This window comes from Carcharodon carcharias, chromosome 7 (genome assembly GCF_017639515.1).
Source record: "Carcharodon carcharias isolate sCarCar2 chromosome 7, sCarCar2.pri, whole genome shotgun sequence".
Lineage (NCBI taxonomy): Eukaryota > Metazoa > Chordata > Chondrichthyes > Lamniformes > Lamnidae > Carcharodon > Carcharodon carcharias.
This window is the reverse complement of record NC_054473.1, coordinates 144187287-144206450: the sequence shown is the minus strand read 5'-3', so window position 1 is coordinate 144206450 and position 19164 is coordinate 144187287. Positions and strand designations below refer to the sequence as shown.

At 43.7% G+C, this 19164-nt stretch overlaps 1 protein-coding gene across 2 annotated transcripts in view; it reads right to left on the bottom strand.

The window, feature by feature from the left end:
* Positions 1-19164, bottom strand: part of si:ch211-212o1.2 (uncharacterized protein LOC492735 homolog) — a 122609-nt gene that overhangs the window by 92633 nt on the left and 10812 nt on the right. The window lies entirely within an intron of this gene.

Here is a 19164-nt window from a genome sequence, read left to right as displayed (position 1 = left end):
ATGACCCTTCTTCAGAGCTAAATTTATTATATATCAAAACTCTGCTGCCCCTGCAGTTTCTGGACCAATTGTTTCCATGTATAGCATAGCTAGCCTTTTCCCAGAGTCACTCCATATAGTTTTTTAAAATAGGTTTACGGATCAAAAAAAAAAGCACAGAAGTCAGACCCTGTTTTCATTTTGTTTTACCAGCTTTACTGCTTTTCTTGTTGGTACAAAAACAGTAGAGCTTTTCCACAATCTTTTGAGTTAAGGCAGGGGAGCAAAAACATTGTTTTCGTATTAGTGATACCAGCTTTTAAACTGGGCTGGTTGAACACAATGGATTTTTTTCCCCCAATTTTCTGGTTACCAACCAAGTGTTTTTGTTTGCAGTAGGCTTGAACACAGCAGGCAAACTGCAGATAGCCAGACTTATTTTACCTTTGAAAAAAAAAGTACTTTCACCCTCACATTATGCTTTTTGTGCGCAATCACTGATTGAGAAGCAGGGCATCATACTGCTTCCATACCTCCACCAACACCACTCCTTTCAGGCAATAGGAAACTCGAAACGATGGCCTAGGTTAACTAATTGACCATTTTTTTCTACCATGGATTGCCTTGACAGCACTCAATGCCTCCCGTTGAAGCCACCATGAATCACAGATGCAAATGCCCTGACATAATCAGGCTTAAAAGGGAAATACAAAGCAAAGTCACTGACAAACCAATTCAGGCTGGTTCAGATTAGGACAGAATAAGAGGCATTTATTGTTTATAGCTACTAAATCAGGCCTAGTCCTGTTAAGCTCTTCAATTAATTAACTGGGCTCTTCAAACTTCAGCTTTTTCGTGCTTTTTCAATTTTTTAAGCACAAGAAACTGCTTACACAGAAATGGCACAAAACCATTAGAAGTTATACAGGAATTAACCCAAAAGCTGTGTAAATAAAATGTCACCTAGGGATGCACAGCATAGTCTTGATTTATCAACTGTCTCAGGTGAAATTTAACAGAACTAGTAGACTCCATGTTAAAGACTTACAACCAAAAGATTAAAGACCAATCCAGTACACCTATTTCTGGGAGCCTGAACGCTGAAACGAGATTGCCAGCGATTTCTTTCTGATAATTAACCTTTCCATGGAGAGGGGGAGCAGCAGAAAGGGAATCCTGGCCCCAACATAACCTTCACTCTACCTTTACCATCAAGCCAGGGGATCAACCCTGATTCAATGAGAAGTGTAGAGCAGCATGCCAAGAGCATCACTAGGCAAATCTAAAAATGAGGTGCCAATCTAGTGAAGTTACAGCACAGAACTACATGCATGTTAAAACAGTGGAAGCAGCATGCTACAGACAGAGCTAACCATCCAACCCATGGATCCAATCAAAGCTCCACGTTTCTGCCACAATGCCATAACTGGTGGTGGAAAATTAAACCACTGATAGAATGAGGTGGCAACTCCATGAACATCCCCATCCCCAATGATGAGGGAGCCCAGCACGTGGGTGCAGAAGACAAGATTGATGCATTTGCAACCAGCTTCATCTAGAAGTGCTGAGTGGCTGATCAATCTTGGCCTATTCCTAAAGTCCCACCATCACAGATGTCAACTTCAGCCATTTCAATTCACTCCACACACTATTAAGAAATAGCTGAATGCACCAGGGGGACATACAGCAGAAGCTATAGGGTCCCACAACATCCCAGTTGTAGTGCTGAAAACTTGTGCTCCAGAACTAACCGTACCTCCAAGTTCTTCCAGTACAGCTACAATACTACTCAATCTACTCAACAAAGTGGAAAATTGCACAGGTACGTCCTGTCCATAAAAAGCAGGCCATATCCAATCAAGTCAAATACTGCCTCATCAATATACTCTCAAATCAGCAAAGTGATGGGAGCCGTCATCATCTGTGCTATTAAGCACTAACAACAACTTAAGTCAACAATAACCTGTTCACTGATGCTCAGTTTGGGTTCTGCCAAGGCCACTCAGCTTCTGACATTATTACAACTTGGTGCAAACATGGACAAAAGAGCTGAAATTCAGAGATGAGATAAGAATGACAAACCTTGACATCAAGGCAGCATTTGACAAAGTGAAGCATCATGGAGACTTAGTAAAATTTAAGTCAATGTGAATCAGGGGAAAACTCTCCACTGGCTGGAGCCATACTTTGCAAAGGAAGATGGTTGTGTTTGTTTGAGGTCAATTATCTCAACCTCAGGATGTCACTGCAGGCGTTTCTCAAGGCAGTGGCCCATAGCCCAACCATCTTCAGGTGCTTCATCAATGATCTGCAGTAGGTCAGAGGCTGGGTATTGTGTGCCAAGTGACTCATCTAACTCCCTGAAAGCTTTCCACCATCCACAAGGTACAAGTCAGGAGTGTTATGGAATACTCCCCACTCACCTGAATGAGTGCAACTCAAACAACACTCCAGAAACTCGAGACACTTTTCTATTCAGGTCAAAGCAGCCTGCTGGATTGTGACTAGAGTCAATGGGAATCAGGGGAAATTCTCCACTGGTCGGAGTCATACCTAGCACAAAGGAAGATGGTTGTTGGAAGTCAATTATCTCAGCTCCAGGACATCACTGCAGAAGTTCCTCAGGGTAGTGTCCTTGACCCAACCATCTTCAGCTGCTTCATCAATGACCTTCCTTCCATCATACGGTTAAAAGTGGGGATGTTCATTATGATTGCACAATGTTCAGCACCATGCACTACTCCTCAGATACTGAAGCAGTCCATATCCAAATGCAGCAAGATCTGGATAATACCCAGGCTTGGGCTGACAAGTGGCAAGTAACATTCGCGCCACACAAGTGTCAGGCAATGACCATGTCTAAGAAGAGAGAATCCAACCATCGCCCCTTGATGTTCAATGGAGTTACCATTGCTGAATCCTACATTATCAACATCCTAGGGGTTACCATTGACCAGAAACTGAACTGGATTAGCCATATAAATACTGTGGCTACAAAAGCAGGTCAGAGGCTAGGAATCATGCGACGAGTAAGTCACCACCTGACTCCTCAAAGCCTGTCCAAGGTACAAGTCAGGAGTGTGATGGAATGCTCCCCACTTGCCTGGATGAGTGCAGCTCCACAACACTGAAGAAGCTTAACACCGTCCAGGGCAAGGCAGCCTACTTGATTGGCACCACATCCGCAAACACCACATCCACAAACATTCAATCCCTCCACCACTGACGCACAGCAGCTGTGTGTACCATCTACAAGATGCATTGCAGGAACTCACCAAGGCCCTTTAGGCAGCACCTTCCAAACCCATGACCACTATCACCTACAAGGGCAGCAGATAAGTGGGAACACCACCAGCTAGAAGTTCCCCTCCAAGTCACTCACCATCCTGATTTGGAAATATATCACCGTTCCTTCACTGTCGCTGAGTCAAAATCCTGGAACTCCCTTAACAGCACTGTGGGTGTACCTACACCACATGGACTGCAGCGGTCCAAGAAGGCAGCTCACCACTACCTTCTCAACGGCACTAGGGATGTGCAATAAATGCTGGCCTAGCCAGTGAAGCTCACATCCCATGAATAAAAAAAAACACCCATCCACCACCTTAAACATTCACTCCCTCCCCCACTGATGCACTATGTCTGTAGTGTGTGCCATTTACAAGATGGACTCTAGTAATTCACTAAGGTTTCTTTGATAGCAACTCCCAAACTCACAACATCTACATCAAGAATGACAAGGGCAGCAAGAGCATGGGAACATGGCCAACTCCAAGTCAAACACCATGCTGATTTAGGAATATATTAAAGTTCCTTATCATGGAGTCAAAATCTGAGAAACCCCTAAATAACAACAGCATGTGGGAGTAGCTTCACCATTTGGACTTTTGCAGTTCAAGAATATGGCTCACCACCAACTTCCCAAGGGTAACTAGGGCTGGGCAGCGTCATCCACACCCTGTGGATGAATTAAAAAGAAAGTTGGCAAAGATCAATTTTGCAACCTGAACTGATCAAAAATTTAAACAGAAAAGGGTGGTTTATGCTGCAGTTATACTGTGAAGGCTACTCATGCTGATAAACTACAAATTTACAAAGGACCAGATCACTTAGGTGAGAGCACACAATTTTTGAAATTAATGTTACGATCTCTGTAAAGACTGGTAACTTTTAAAATGAGATTCAAACTTCCAGTTAATAGCTGAAAGAATGACACAGCGAGGTTTCCCATTTTATAACTTTTCCCGTAGCAAATGACTAAAAGCACTTTTGACTAAACACAATTTTCTTTTTGTAGGCAACTTATACTTCAAACTACAGAGAACATCCCCCTTTAACACTTATTGCACATCACACACAGAATTACAGTCCTTATAGCAAGCAGTGCACAGTTGCTCTCAGCTTCCATTGAGTTTCCATATCCTCATTTTGCCAAGTAGTAACTTCAAGTCACCGTCTCTAGGCTTTCCTCAGTTTTCAAAGAGTCTCTTAAACCCACCACCAGCTTGTTCCGATGATTCCTCTTCCCCCTGTCCAGGCCAGGACAAATCGTCTGGAACCCTTAGATGGGCTGTAGGATGCAGCTCTTTGGCTAGAAATTGTCTCCCTCCCACATCTGGCTGTTGTAGCTCTCAAAACCACGTAACGTTTTCTCCTTGCTGACCACCCAGAATTCTGATATCTGTCCATGATGTTCATCAATTTGTGGGAAAACCTGTTACCAGATCTCAAATTGGCTTCCTCAGCCTTCTTCCCCATGGCAATGTGAAACACATTAACCTTGCATCCAGACAGAATTGCTAATTACCTATCCTCGATCCCAACTCCCTTTCATCTTAAAAATAAATGGACAGTGCAACTGCTTACAACCTGATAATAACAGCAGCTTTCTGGGATATAACAAAGATGCTGGAAAAACTCAGTAGGTCTGGCAGCATCTGTGGAGAGAAAAACAGAGTTAACGTTTCTGAAGAAGAGTCATGCGGGCTCGAAACGTTAACTCTCTCTGACCACAGATGCTGCCAGACCTGCTGAGTTTCTCCAGCATTTTTGTTTTTATTTCAGATTTCCAACAACCGCAATATTTTGCTTACACCTTTCTGGGACTTTGGGAGACTCAAGAGTCTACTCATTGTAAACTCAGACTGCTGCCTTTGCCTCCAACTGTAATTGCATCATCTTCTCAGTAAAACAATCTAAATCTGCCTCTGACCTCCAACAATCAAGCCACACTTGCTGATTGTAATGCAGATTTGCAGAACAGCTCACATGACCCCCTAAATTTATTCTAAGTTTAAAGCTACAGTCCCAAAATATAATAATATTACAAACCTCACAATTGTAACGTTAGTTGAAGAAACAATGCTGTAGAATAATCCAAATTCAATGGGAAAGCAGTTGAATGAAATGCAATTTTTCTGTCTCTTGTGGACTTTTTTTGGACCATTTTCTTTTATTGTTACTTTTCCTGTGTAGCTGACAGTTCCTGGTGGATGCCATAATGCCACAAGGTAGAATTGGATATATACAACTCTCACAAACAATTCTCAAACTCCAGAGAAATAAGTGCCAAATTGCTTGCAGCTCCATGAAAAAAACTAATTTTAAAAAGATGTTACCCAGCAAATCCTTATAGGTTTTCTTAGAAGTTGCACACAACATACAGCTTTCAACAGTACAGCTCTTCACTTTCAAGAATGACATAAATTAACTGAATCAGAAATATGAAGTAAGAGTTTGCAAAACTTAGATTTTGCAACAGGAAGATGTGGATCTCAGGCAAGGGTACTTTTAAATATCTATTTGAATTTCAGACGTTAAATACAACAGAATTTTGCACTGTTAACATCCTCATTGTCCCAGCTAGCTGGCTCCAGTGAAGAATGAGGCTCCAATGCAAGTTGCCCATCAATCTATAGTTAAGCTGTTGCCTTCAAAATGGAATGCTCTCTTCTGCAGCTCCATCTACTCAAACCTAATCATGGAATGGTTCAATTAAAACAGATCCAAATAGGTTGAATCTAGATTCCTGTGCCAATGTATTAATTTAAGAAGTTCTCACTGCGCAGTTCCATTTTCACACAGGTTTCTGCCATGAAGAAGAAACAGGTTAAAATCCACCAGTTCACCTGGCCAACCTGCAGCCTCCAGGATATATTTTTCATCTGCTCCACAGAGTGCTAGCAACGAGAGCCACCCAAGCCGACAGGATCTTTCTGAGCATATGCTGTGTCAGGTCCCAGTGACGTCATAAAAACCTGACTACCTTATTTACCAGGAGGCTTGAATTGGGAATGGCAGTCAATTCCTTTAGATCATGGCACTACATATAGCCAAGACACACAACAGAAATGGACTAAAAATTAGTATCAACTGGCTAATTATTGACAGATTGTTTATTTTCTGCATAAATTCAACCAAAGATTTGCACAGCGTGATGAGAAAATATTTAACTGAAAACAATGTACTCTCCTCTAAGGAGTTACAACACCCATTACGAGTTTATTACTAATAAAGTATATATTATTCAACAGTAATTTGAAGAAATGATGCTATAGTAAAACAATATCCATCAGGTTATGCTAATTATGAATAATGTTACCAACTGATATTATATTCTCATATCCCCTTCTATTTGCCTTGGAAAATATGACGCACTTTACTCTTACATACACCTTACTCTTCTGTAGACTTAGCATCCGTTTATGTTCAAAGTGTAGTGTGAATCAACCCTCGCCTGGAGAGTCAGCTGGGACTAGTGCCTGCATGAAACATTAATGAGGGGAAAAAGGAGGAGATCTGGTGCCCAATGTTTACAGCATCTTGCAGTGCAGCAAGAAAAGCAAATCTGAGAAACTTCTATGCCATATGAACTTAAAATGGTGTGATGTACCACCCATACATGAGGTCATAGAAATCTTCCCGAAAGGCCTTGCACACATTGGCACAAAATTTGTGCCGAAAATAACAGTGAGGCTATCAGCACCTACCCTAACTGAGCAAACTAGACAGCAAATTCTAGCCACCACACATGTACAGTTAAATGCAGATATTAGTGAAGTTGCTCTCTGAGTTCCCCTGCGCCTCCAAAAGCTTTGCTATACCAGTTCCTTGTCACACAATATTCACAAACATGCAATGACTTGAAGTTTAACTACTTAACATTTGGATACCCATTAAAGTTAGGACTTGCCCATTCAAGACTAAGTGAATTTTTAATAGTACGTTAAGTCTTAATTACTGTCAAACAATCTTTATGGCACTAAGAATTTATTATTTTACAAAGATGGATTTTATGTTGAAGATATTCTACCTGCACTTGCTGGTTTAGACTCTACAGGGGAAAAATTCAATCAGGTCCAGTATAGGGATCACAATGTGAGATTGCCCTGCAGTAGGTTTCTTTGAGGCAGACAACATACTTTGTGCTGTCTGCTCATCAACGTGATTAGTATCTGCAGCCCAGTGCAAATGCACTGCTGACTGGCTGCATGCTCAGAAGGAAGCCCAGCAGTGTATGTGTGGCTAGCACCGCATACAGTTAGCCTGCATTTCTTAAAAGCAGCCTGTCCCTCTTGAAGGGAAATACACTCAGGCTACAGCAGCTGCCAGAACTGTATCAGGAAAGTTTTGGTGGAAGAAAGGGACTGGTAATGGGGCTGCAGAACAGAGAGGGCTCCCAATTCCTAGGATGCATGTTGGAGGCCTTAGTGATTGAAGCTAAAAAAGAGAGATTAATGTTTCCCTGGAAGGTCTGGGGGCCCTCAAAGCACATCCTGCAGTGGCCAGGAAGTTCAATAGCTGGAGTCTGACTCCAAAAACCTGGCTGCAGTACTGGATAAAATTCAATTACCTCACAAGTGGCCAAGGTCAATCAACACATCTTCAAATGACATATCTCACCACAACACCAACCTATCATGCTTCTCAATGCACCACAGCCCCATCACTCTCCTGTCTCAGTCAGGACGCATGTCTAACATTCAGATGTTCGATTTCACCCTCACACACTTACCAACACTGCCAGCCTCATAAGCACCTCTCCCAGCTTCCACATAGCTCCAGCTATTCAGCTCTGGCAGTCTCATCACACACATTGCAATGCACTCACTGACATTCTTCCTTCCCTCTTGCAGAACAAGATCACTTATAAACAAAGTGCAGGAGTGATCTGACAGGGGACAGGCACACCTATATCTCCTGAGCCCTTTGGAGGAAGCAACACTCCACATCATGAAGCCAGATGTGACTGAGGTAATTATATCTGACATCCTGAACATTCAGGATAATAATATGTTCCTGCCTTACAATCCCTTCTCAAATCCCACTTCACCCTCATCTTGCTATCTGACATGAAGTGAAAACTGCAGATTGTGAGACTATGGACCTCTTGCTTTCCGCCCTGCCCCTTTCCTTCTGTATTTTTGCTTTCAAGATACCCAAGATTTGCAGCCTAGCCAGCCAGTGCAGCCACAGTATGAAGGATGAGTGCAATAACAAACTCTCTGGCTGCAGCAGTCCTCAGAAGAGGACTACTAACATTATATCATTGTTTTTAAAGGAAGGGAGGGATAGGTCAAGTAAGTACAGGCCTGTCAGCCTACCTGGTGGTAGGCAAATTATTCAAAAAAAATTTGAGGATCAGTACAAATAGTCATTTAGAAAGGAAGGTCATGTCTAACTAACTCGATTGAACTTTTTTTGAAGTAGTAACAAGTATGGTCAATGAAGATAGCATGTTTGACACAGTTTTTATGGATTTTAGTACAACTTTTGACAAGGTCCCACATGGCAAGCTGATCTGAAATGTAAAAACCCATGAGATCCAAGCGAAAGTGGCAAGTTGGATCCAAAAATTGGCTCAGTGTCAGGAAACAAAGGGTTGAGGAAGAGAGGGACCTGCTTCCCTAATGGAAGAAGGGCAGGCAGGTTAAGATAATTAAGCCGAAGCATAAGACATAACAGCGGGGAGGTAATGCCAGAATGATATAAAACACTATTTAGGCCACACCTGGAGTAATGCATACCATTCTAGTCACTGGATTACAGGAAGGATGTGATTGAACTTGAGAGGGTACAGAGGAGGTTTACAAGAATGTTGCCAGGAATGGAGATTTTTAGTTACAAGGAAAGGTTGGATAGGCTGAGGTGGTTTTCTTTGAAACAGATTAGGCTGAGGGGATTTTTAATTAAGGTGTAAAAAATTATGAGGGGCCTAGATAGAGTGGATAGGAAGGACTTATTTCCCTTAGCAGAGAGGTGAATAACCAAACAGCAGAGATTTAAAATCATTGGTTGAAGGATTAGAGGAGAGATAAGGAGAATGTTTTCACACAGAGGGGGTGAGGGTTTGCAACTCACTGTCTGGTATCAATAGGAACGCTCATAGCATTGAAAAAAATACTTGGATGCGCACTTGAAGCATAGTAACTTACAAGGATATGGACCAAGAACTGGAAAGTGGAATTAGGCTGGAAAAACAAGGACATGATGGATTGAATGGCCTCCCTCTATGCTGCACATTTTCTATGTTTCCAAGTACTGTCACTGATCTGACATTTGTAGCATTACAATGCATGTACCTTAGAGGGTGGTATAGATTCAGGACCAACATGTGGTAATCACCTTGCATGAGTGGGCTCATGGGTAAGTACAAGCCATTGGATTCTCAATGTCAGGAGGCAAGGCCTTTGACAGTTCAGCGGGTGCACAGCCAACTCCAGTGCATGCCCGCCAAACTGAAGATCGAAATGATGCGCAGTGACGCGGGACGCATGCCTGACGTCACCGTGCATCATTTTACGCCTGCACGCTGAACAGAAGATTCTATCCAAGGAGTTAATATGCAGCTACGGCAAGTAATAAAGGAAGACAAATGGAATGTTGGCCTTTATTGCAAGGGGAATGCAATATAAAAGTAGTGAAGTCTTGCTAAAATTGTACAAGGCAGTGGCAAGACCACATTTAAGGGTACCGTGTACAGTTTTATTCTCCTTGTTTATGGAGGGAAATACTTGCTTTGGAGGCAATTCTGAGACGATCCACTAGGTTGATTCCTGGGATGAGCCTTATGTGGAAAAATCTTATGAGACTTATGAGGATGGGCCTACACTCATTGGAGTTCAGAAGAATGAGAGGTGATCATATTGAAACTGATGAGATTCTGAGGGGCCTTGACAGGGTAGATGCTGAAAGGATGCCTCCCCTCATGGGGAAATTCAGAACTGGTTTCAGAATAAGTGGTCACCAATTGGAGGCGAGGAGAAATTTCTTCTCAAGGATCATAAATCTTAGGAATTCTCCACCCCAGTGAGCAGTGGAGGCTGGGCCATTAAATATATTGAAGGCTGAGTTAGACAGATTTTTGATCAACAAGGGAATCAAGGGCAATGGGGAACAGGCAGGAAAATAGAGTTGAGGCCTCGATCATATCAGCCATGATCTTACTGAATGGCAGGGAGGTTTGAGTGACTATGTGTCTCCTATTTCTTATGTTCTGTCACCTTCCTGATGAAGCGATGCACAGCAAACAGTAAAATACTGGAAAAAATCGCCAGCTTCCACCTGGAAGGATTCACTGCAGAACTGAGGGCCACTGGCAGTGCAGTTCTCACCCTGCTGCGTGGCTACAGATCTAGTTGTAGGAGCTGGCATAGTCTAGTCACCACCTCCTTGGTGAAACGCAGGTGTCACACACTGCTCCTGGCTGAGATGGGGGTAAAAGAGCAGCTCTCTGAAAACCCTTGGTGGGTAGGGCCTTCTATTAAGTGTCCACCTTCTCCCTCTCTGCTGCCCTTGTTCCAGCTCCAAGTTAACTGTAGTCCAAGAGGAGCAGCAAATAGAGTTCCTCCTTGCTAAAAGCAAGCTCTCTCCTAATAACAAAAACAGAATTACCTGGAAAAACTCAGCAGGTCTGGCAGCATCGGCGGAGAAGAAAAGAGTTGACGTTTCGAGTCCTCATGACCCTTCGACAGAACTTGCGTTCGAGTCCAAGAAAGAGTTGAAATATAAGCTGGTTTAAGGTGTGTGTGTGGGGGGCGGAGAGATAGAGAGACAAAGAGGTGGAGGGGGGGGTGGTGTGGTTGTAGGGACAAACAAGCAGTGATAGAAGCAGATCATCAAAAGATGTCAATGACAATAGTACAATAGAACACATAGGTGTTAAAATTAAAGTTGGTGATATTATCTAAACGAATGTTCTAATTAAGAATGGATGGTAGGGCACTCAAGGTATAGCTCTAGTGGGGTTTTTTTTTTATATATAATGGAAAGAGGTGGGAAAAGGAAAATCTTTATAATTTATTGGAAAAAAAAGGGAAGGGGGAAACAGAAAGGGGGTGGGGATGGGGGAGGGAGCTTACGACCTAAAGTTGTTGAATTCAATATTCAGTCCGGAAGGCTGTAAAGTCCCTAGTCGGAAGATGAGGTGTTGTTCCTCCAGTTTGCGTTGGGCTTCACTGGAACAATGCAGCAAGCCAAGGACAGACATGTGGGCAAGAGAGCAGGGTGGAGTGTTGAAATGGCAAGGGAGGTTTGGGTCATTCTTGCGGACAGACCGCAGGTGTTCTGCAAAGCGGTCGCCCAGTTTACGTTTGGTCTCTCCAATGTAGAGGAGACCACATTGGTCTACTCCTCTACATTGGAGAGACCAAACGTAAACTGGGCGACCGCTTTGCAGAACACCTGCGGTCTGTCCGCAAGAATGACCCAAACCTCCCTGTCGCTTGCCATTTTAACACTCCACCCTGCTCTCTTGCCCACATGTCTGTCCTTGGCTTGCTGCATTGTTCCAGTGAAGCCCAACGCAAACTGGAGGAACAACACCTCATCTTCCGACTAGGGACTTTACAGCCTTCCGGACTGAATATTGAATTCAACAACTTTAGGTCGTAAGCTCCCTCCCCCATCCCCACCCCCTTTCTGTTTCCCCCTTCCCTTTTTTTTTCCCAATAAATTATAAAGATTTTCCTTTTCCCACCTATTTCCATTATATATAAAAAAAACCCCCACTAGAGCTATACCTTGAGTGCCCTACCATCCATTCTTAATTAGCACATTCGTTTAGATAATATCACCAACTTTAATTTTAACACCTATGTGTTCTATTGTACTATTGTCATTGACATCTTTTGATGATCTGCTTCTATCACTGCTTGTTTGTCCCTACAACCACACCCCCCCCCCCTCCACCTCTTTGTCTCTCTATCTCTCCGCCCCCCACACACACACCTTAAACCAGCTTATATTTCAACTCTTTCTTGGACTCGAACGCAAGTTCTGTCGAAGGGTCATGAGGACTCGAAACGTCAACTCTTTTCTTCTCCGCCGATGCTGCCAGACCTGCTGAGTTTTTCCAGGTAATTCTGTTTTTGTTTTGGATTTCCAGCATCCGCAGTTTTTTTGTTTTTATCTCTCTCCTAATAAGCCTCCCAATTCCTCTGACCTGCTCATCCTTGTCCAGACCTTGTGAATTCAAAAGGCTTTTTTGCACTTCTCCAATAACACTCAACAGCAGCAAAAGAAAGTCAAAAGCATTACACCTGGAAGTCCCAATAAACAGCAAGAGTTAGGAGTGGGAGGAAGTGGTCCCTTGTGCAGCTGAACATATTCAGCTGGCAGTGGTTACAAGAGGGCAGTAACAGGACCTCTGAAAGCCAAAATGGCAGTTTGTACACTAAAATCAACATTAGAGGCTGCTTGTTCAACCTCCATGTTTCCGGCACACGCACAGTACACTCCCGCTGGCACCGATACGATCAGGATGTGCCACATGGGCCACACCGGAAGCAGTCAGAAGCAATTCAGCTGACATCTTTGCAATTTTGGGCTTCCACGACACCAGCAACGATACAGAGAAGAATATTATAGCCCACATGTCTCAGTTAGGATTCTTCAATCTGATTGATTTCAGAGACACACCATTGTCCTATTCACAAAAGGTCTCAGAACCCCCACTGGGACACCATGCTGTTTTGACTCTCCAATTACTGCAAACTGTCATGTGGAAGCCCTAAGAATGTATGTGAGCAAGTGAGCACTGTTCATTCACCAGTGACTGCAAAATCCAGGCCCTGGTGGATTATGAGGTCACAAAATAGTCTAAGTAATTCTACTCACACCATATAAAACTGAAATCATTCAGTGGCTGAAGCCAGACCATCTACTACACTAACCTGCTCAAATTATTATGGAGTGTGATTACAACAGAGCAGTCACTTAGCCCTTAAAATGTGGCCAGTATTGAAAGAAAGATCTGAAATTTTGCAACAGCGGAGAGCCATTCCGTCATTGCAAATGGCTGAAGAGGCCTGAAACCAGGAGTCCCATGTCTGAACATGGCACCTACCATTTTCACAAGGGCAAGAATGGACCTGAATCGAGATTCACACATGCTCATTTTGCGGAGGCAGCAGCCCATAGAAATCAGCAGCTTCCTCCACTCAGGTGTCATTTTGGTGTGAGGAGGTGTCTGAAACCTGCCGTGCGTAGATTAAACCTGGTACAAGCAGGTTTGAACTTTGTGGATTTGTTTGGATAGCCAGGGTACCCTTTTGTGGAGGTAAGGTATCACTTTGGGTATGGTCCTGAGACACCTTTGGGAGAGGTTAGGCGCCCTTTAGGATTGCTAAAGTTGGCATGAATTGTGTAAAAGTGTATAAACTCATTGGAACTGTCAAAAACAAATGTCAAGATGAACTGTCAAAGGGAGCTATCAAGCTGTCAAGGCATTTAAACTCCTGCCCTTAAACTTTTTGAAAAAACTGTCTAGATTGCTAAAAAAAAAAATGACCTGCTTGTCATGTCACTCTGTCTATTTACATAAGCCTTTGGCCTACCATCACTGGATCAGTGCTGCCTGACTGATTTCACAACTTCCTATAATGCCAATTGGGTGCCTGCCATTTCAGATTGATTGACAGCTCCAAATGGTTTGAATTCTTTGAAGTGGGACTATGAATTCCAATGCTTGCTTGTATAAGGGATTATGCAATTGAATGAAATACTTGTTATTATGTAATTGAAGGAATGTAAATGTAGTAAGTGGGTTTTTATGAATACATGTTCTTTTTTAAATACAGTCTGGAATAAACATTTGGAATTTTATTTTATTTAATATCAGCATGGGTCCTGAAGTCTGCCCATGGTGGTTACTTGATGAGTTGGCATGGTAGGTGTAAGGGAAAAGGATGTTGAGTTGGGCAGGGACTGGGTTTGCATGAGTTGGTACTAAGTTGCCAAGGGTGGTCAGCAGAGGGACATAGGTGTGGGCATGAGGTGGCATGGATGGGGCATGGGCAGTGTTGAGGGGAGAGGGCTAGACGGCTGTTTTATGTTTTCCTGTTTTTTAAAAATTTGACACAGCACTATTACATGGAGGAAGGCCTTGCGCCCAGCCCACCTCTTTACCTGGCATCTTCTGCACTAGTTCTGGAGTCGCACAGCCCAACTTTCAGGGAACCCCACCACCCCCGAAACGAAAATCCGACCTTCCATGCCACTTTCTCCAAGGTTGGGTTTGTAGAAGTAGGAAATGTCCCAACTCTGCATTCCTGACCAGGGAGTGAAAATCCAGGCCAAAGTATCATGACTCCCAAAAATTTCATTAACCTTCAGAGTGAACTCAAAGCAAAGATATACTGAATGCAAAATAAGTCAGCAAGTTATGTGTTGCAACTACAAACAACACAATACTCTAGTTATTGTGTGCTTTCTGCTAAGGAGGGCAGAAATTATTTTGAAAAGTTATTTTGAAAAATCCATTGTTTTACACAGAGGCTTCAACGTCTTATTCAGAATACATCAAATTACCACAAGCTTCTCAACTAGATAAGGGTAAATTAGACTCTGAATAACATCTTGGAGGAGCTGATAGGAAGAGATCTACAAATAGCTGTCCAGCTAATTTTCATAATAAGTTGTCACAGCTGGTGCCCTCCTATACTCTAAGAAGGACAATAGATTCCACCCCTCAGATTCCACAACTACATTTTAAAAGTACCTATTTGGCTATAAAGCACTTCAGGAAGTCACAAGACTGTGAAAGACACTATATTCTTTCTTTTCTCATTATTTCCAGCAAAATTCATCACTTCACAATTTTCTGCATTGAATTACATCTGCCACGTGTATGCCCATTTCATTGGCCCATGTCCTCATGTCTGTTCGTATCCTCCTCACTGTTTACCACATTTGAGTTTCACACAATTCTGCAAGCTTTAAAATTATGCCCCATATACCCAGGTCCCGATCAAAAAGAGCAGTGGTCTATTACCAACCCCTGTAGAACACCACATATGCTTCCCTCCATTCTGAAAAAGTGTTTCCCATTGTTCTCCGTTTCCTGTCTGAGTCAAGTTTGTATCCATGCTGCCACTACCCAGTAATCCCATGGGGTTCAATCTTGCTAACAAGCCTATTATGTGGTATTTTATCAAGCACCTTTTGAAAGTCCTGTTATGGATAGCGAGGGGTGTGGGGTAATTAACCCCTTTTACTCACCTCTTGGCTAATTCCAATAGATGTATTTCTGAAAAGGAGTGTTTTAAACCTTTTGAGTGTTGTGATTGAAGAAGATACAGGCTTCCTTGTAAGTTTAAATGAAAAGAAAGGATAAATGTTTATTTTCACAACATCTGAAATGTAAACACACACACACATATATATAAGATGACTTCATACATGCACTTCGAATACTAAGAGTAACAAGAAACTGGTTACTTGTTTACAGTCCTTAAGATGATGGTTGAAAACATCGTAGGCCTGAAGGATTTGCTCTTGGCTCCCTGAAGACAACCGGAGGATGGAAATTTCTGACTGTTTCAGATGAAATTGTGGCTAAGCTCTTGTAGTGAAAAAATGTAATCTTGATAGGTAAAACAAATTAGCCCCTTTTCATTGCCTGAGATGACTGCGTAATCAGGGCAAAGTTCTTTCCTTTTGCTGGGTGGTCTTTCCCTGAGGTGCTGGTCCAAGACTCCTTTGCTGGTACGTAATCAAGGTAGCTGTGGGAGTCGGTGGGCTTGTAATGAACATTGTTGGATAGTCTATTACTAGAAACGGAGACAGAGATCAAGGGAGGGAAGGGAAATTTCGGAGGTGGACCATGTGAAGGTGATAGAGGGGTGGAAATTGGAAGTAAAGTTGATAAATTTTTCCAGGTCCAGACCAGAGCATGAAGTGGCACTGAAACAGTCATCGATGTATCGAAAAAAAGAGTTATGGGAAGGGGCCTGAGTAGGATTGGAACAAGGAATATTCCACAAACCCCACAAAGAGACAGGCATAACTGGGACCCATGCAGGCACCCATAACCACACAATTTATTTGGAGGAAGAGGGACAAGTTTAAGGAGAAATTGTTCAATGAGAGAACAAGTTCAGCCAGACGGAGGAGAGCAGTGGTGGATGGGGATTGTCCAGGCCTCTAATCAAGGAAGAAGCAGAGAGCCATCAGACCATTCTGGTGGGGGATGGAGGTGTAAAGGGATTGAACGTCCATGGTGAAGAAGTGGTGATTAGGGCCAGGAAATTGTTGATATGATGTAAGGCATCGGAGGAATCACAGATGTAGGTGGGAAGAGAGAACAGAGTCAAGAAAGGAAGAAATGAGTTCCATGGGACAGGAACAGACTGACACGATCGGTCTACCGGGACAGTCCTGTTTGTGGGTTTTGAGAAGGAGGTAGAAGCAGCCTGTCCAGGGTTGTGAGCTGTGGACGGAACATCTCCAAAGGAGATGAGGTCAGTGACAGTCCTGGAAACAACGGCTTGATGTTCAGTGGTGGGATCATGGTCCGGGGAGGTAGAAATAAGTGTCTGAGGGTAGGTGCTCAGCCTCAGCGAGGTAGAGGTCAGAACACCAGACAACAACAGCACCACCCTCGTCAGCAGGTTTGATAAAATCAGGGTTGGACCTAAGGGAATGGAGTGCAGCGAGTTCAGGAGGAGACAGGTTAGAGTGGGTGAGAGGGGCAGGGAAATTGAGCCAGCCGATGTCACGCCAACAGTTCTCAGTGAAAAGATCAAGAGCAGGTAAGAGGCCAGAGGAAGGGGTCCAGGTGGAGGGAGAATACTGGAGGTAGGTGAAAGGATCCATGTAACAGGGTCAAAGAAGTGAGCATAGAGACAAAGCGGCGAAATAAGAGTTCAGCATTGTGCAGAGCCTGAAATTCATTAAGGTGAGGGTGCAAGGGTGTGAAACTCAGTCCTTCGCTGAATACAGAACGTTCAGCATCAGAGAGGGGAAGGTCAGAGGGTATAGTGAATACATGGCGAAGGCTGGGATTTCCACACTTCTATCACCTTCGTACGGTCCATCTCTGACACTTCCCTTTCTTGACCTCTGCGTCTCCATTTCTGGTGATAGACTATCCACCAATATTCATTACAAGCCTACCGACTCCCACAGCTACCTCGACTACAGCTCCTCACACCCTGCTTCCTGTAAGGGCTCCATCCCATCTCTCAGTTCCTTTGCCTCGTAGCATCTGTTCCGATGATGCCATTTTCCAAAACGACACTTCTGCCATCTTCCTTCATCCCTAACCGAGGATTCCCCCCACTGTGGTTGACAGGGCCCTCAGCCGTGTCCAACCCAACTCCCACACCTCTGCCCTCATGCCTTCCCCTCCCTCCCAGAACCATGATATGGTCCCACTTGTCCTCAGTTTTCACTCCACCAGCCTCCACATTTAAAAGGATCATCCTCTGCCATTTCCACCAACTTCAGCGTGATGCCACCACCAAACATCTTGCCCTCATCACCTACCACCTACCCCCTGCCCCCTCAGCATTCCGTAGGGACCGTTCCCTCGGGGACACCCTGGTCCACTCCTCCATCACCCCCCAACACTTCATTCCATTCCCACAGCACCTTCCCATGCAATCGCAGAAGATGCAATACCTGACACTTTACCTCCTCACCATCCAAGGGCCCAACACTCCTTTCAGGTGAAAGTGCTTCACTTGCACTTCACTCAATTTGGTCTACTGCATCCACTGCTCCCAATGCAGTCTCTAAATTGGGGAGACCAAACACAGACTGGGTGACTGCTTTGTGGAGCACCTCCGGTCTGTCCGCAAGCATGACCCAGACCTTCCTGTTGCTTGCCATTTCAACACTCCACCCTGCTCTCATGCCCGTCCTTGGCCTGCTGCAATGTTCCAGTGAAGCTCAACGCAAACTGGAGGAACAGCACCTCATCTTCTGACTAGGCACTTTACAGCCTTCCGGACTTAACATTGAGTTCAACAACTTCAGACCATGAACTCCCTCCTCCATCCTCACCTCCTTTTTTCTACATTCATTTTTATTTTTCATCAACTCATTTTTAGTTTTATTAATTTATCCATGGTTTTATCCCCTTTTTTATCCCACCTTCTATCCCATTTTCTATCCATCCCCACCACCACCCCCAACCACCACCCCTCCCCCACCCCATCCCATAGAGGGCCATCTGTTACTTGTTCAATGTTGTTCTTTCACATAATGCAACCCTAGTTCTGCTGTTATTACATTCCTTTATACCACTATCAGCACCTTTTTGTTTAAGCTCTAACCACTACTACTAACACTCCCACTCCCTTTGTCCTTTGGTTCATGACATCTTTGTCAATCCCTTTGTCCCCACCTATCGCTGGCCTCCTATCCAGCTCCATCTGCCCCACCCCCTTAAACAATATAAATTTCATCACATTTCCACTTCTCTTCAGCTCTGAAGAAGGGGTCATATGGACTCAAAACATTAACTCTGTTTCTTTCTCCACAGATGCTGCTAGATATGCTGAGTTTTTCCAGCATTTCCTGTTTTTGTTCACAAGCAACTAGTATCTCTGAGAATACTTAACTCTTTTATGGGTTTCTTAGAAAAGCTAGAGGGTCATTGTCCCTTTAAACAAAAAAACTTTGACAAAAATTTGGGTTTGTGGTTGTTACACTTGAACATAAACTCACAACTTTCGTGGCCTCAATCAATGGTCTAACCACCGAGTCCCCCCACAGGTTTACTCTTGTGCTGCCAGTCTGTTTTCGCATGTCTGGGCTTGCCATAGAGCAGCAAGTTGGGCAAGTCCCCCCAAGTCAGAGTGCAGTCTGTCCTTTCTATCCCTTCTTCTCTTTTGAGCTTATTTCTCCTTCACCACTACCCTATTTCCCACTGTTCTCCCACTTCCTGTACTTCCCGGACCT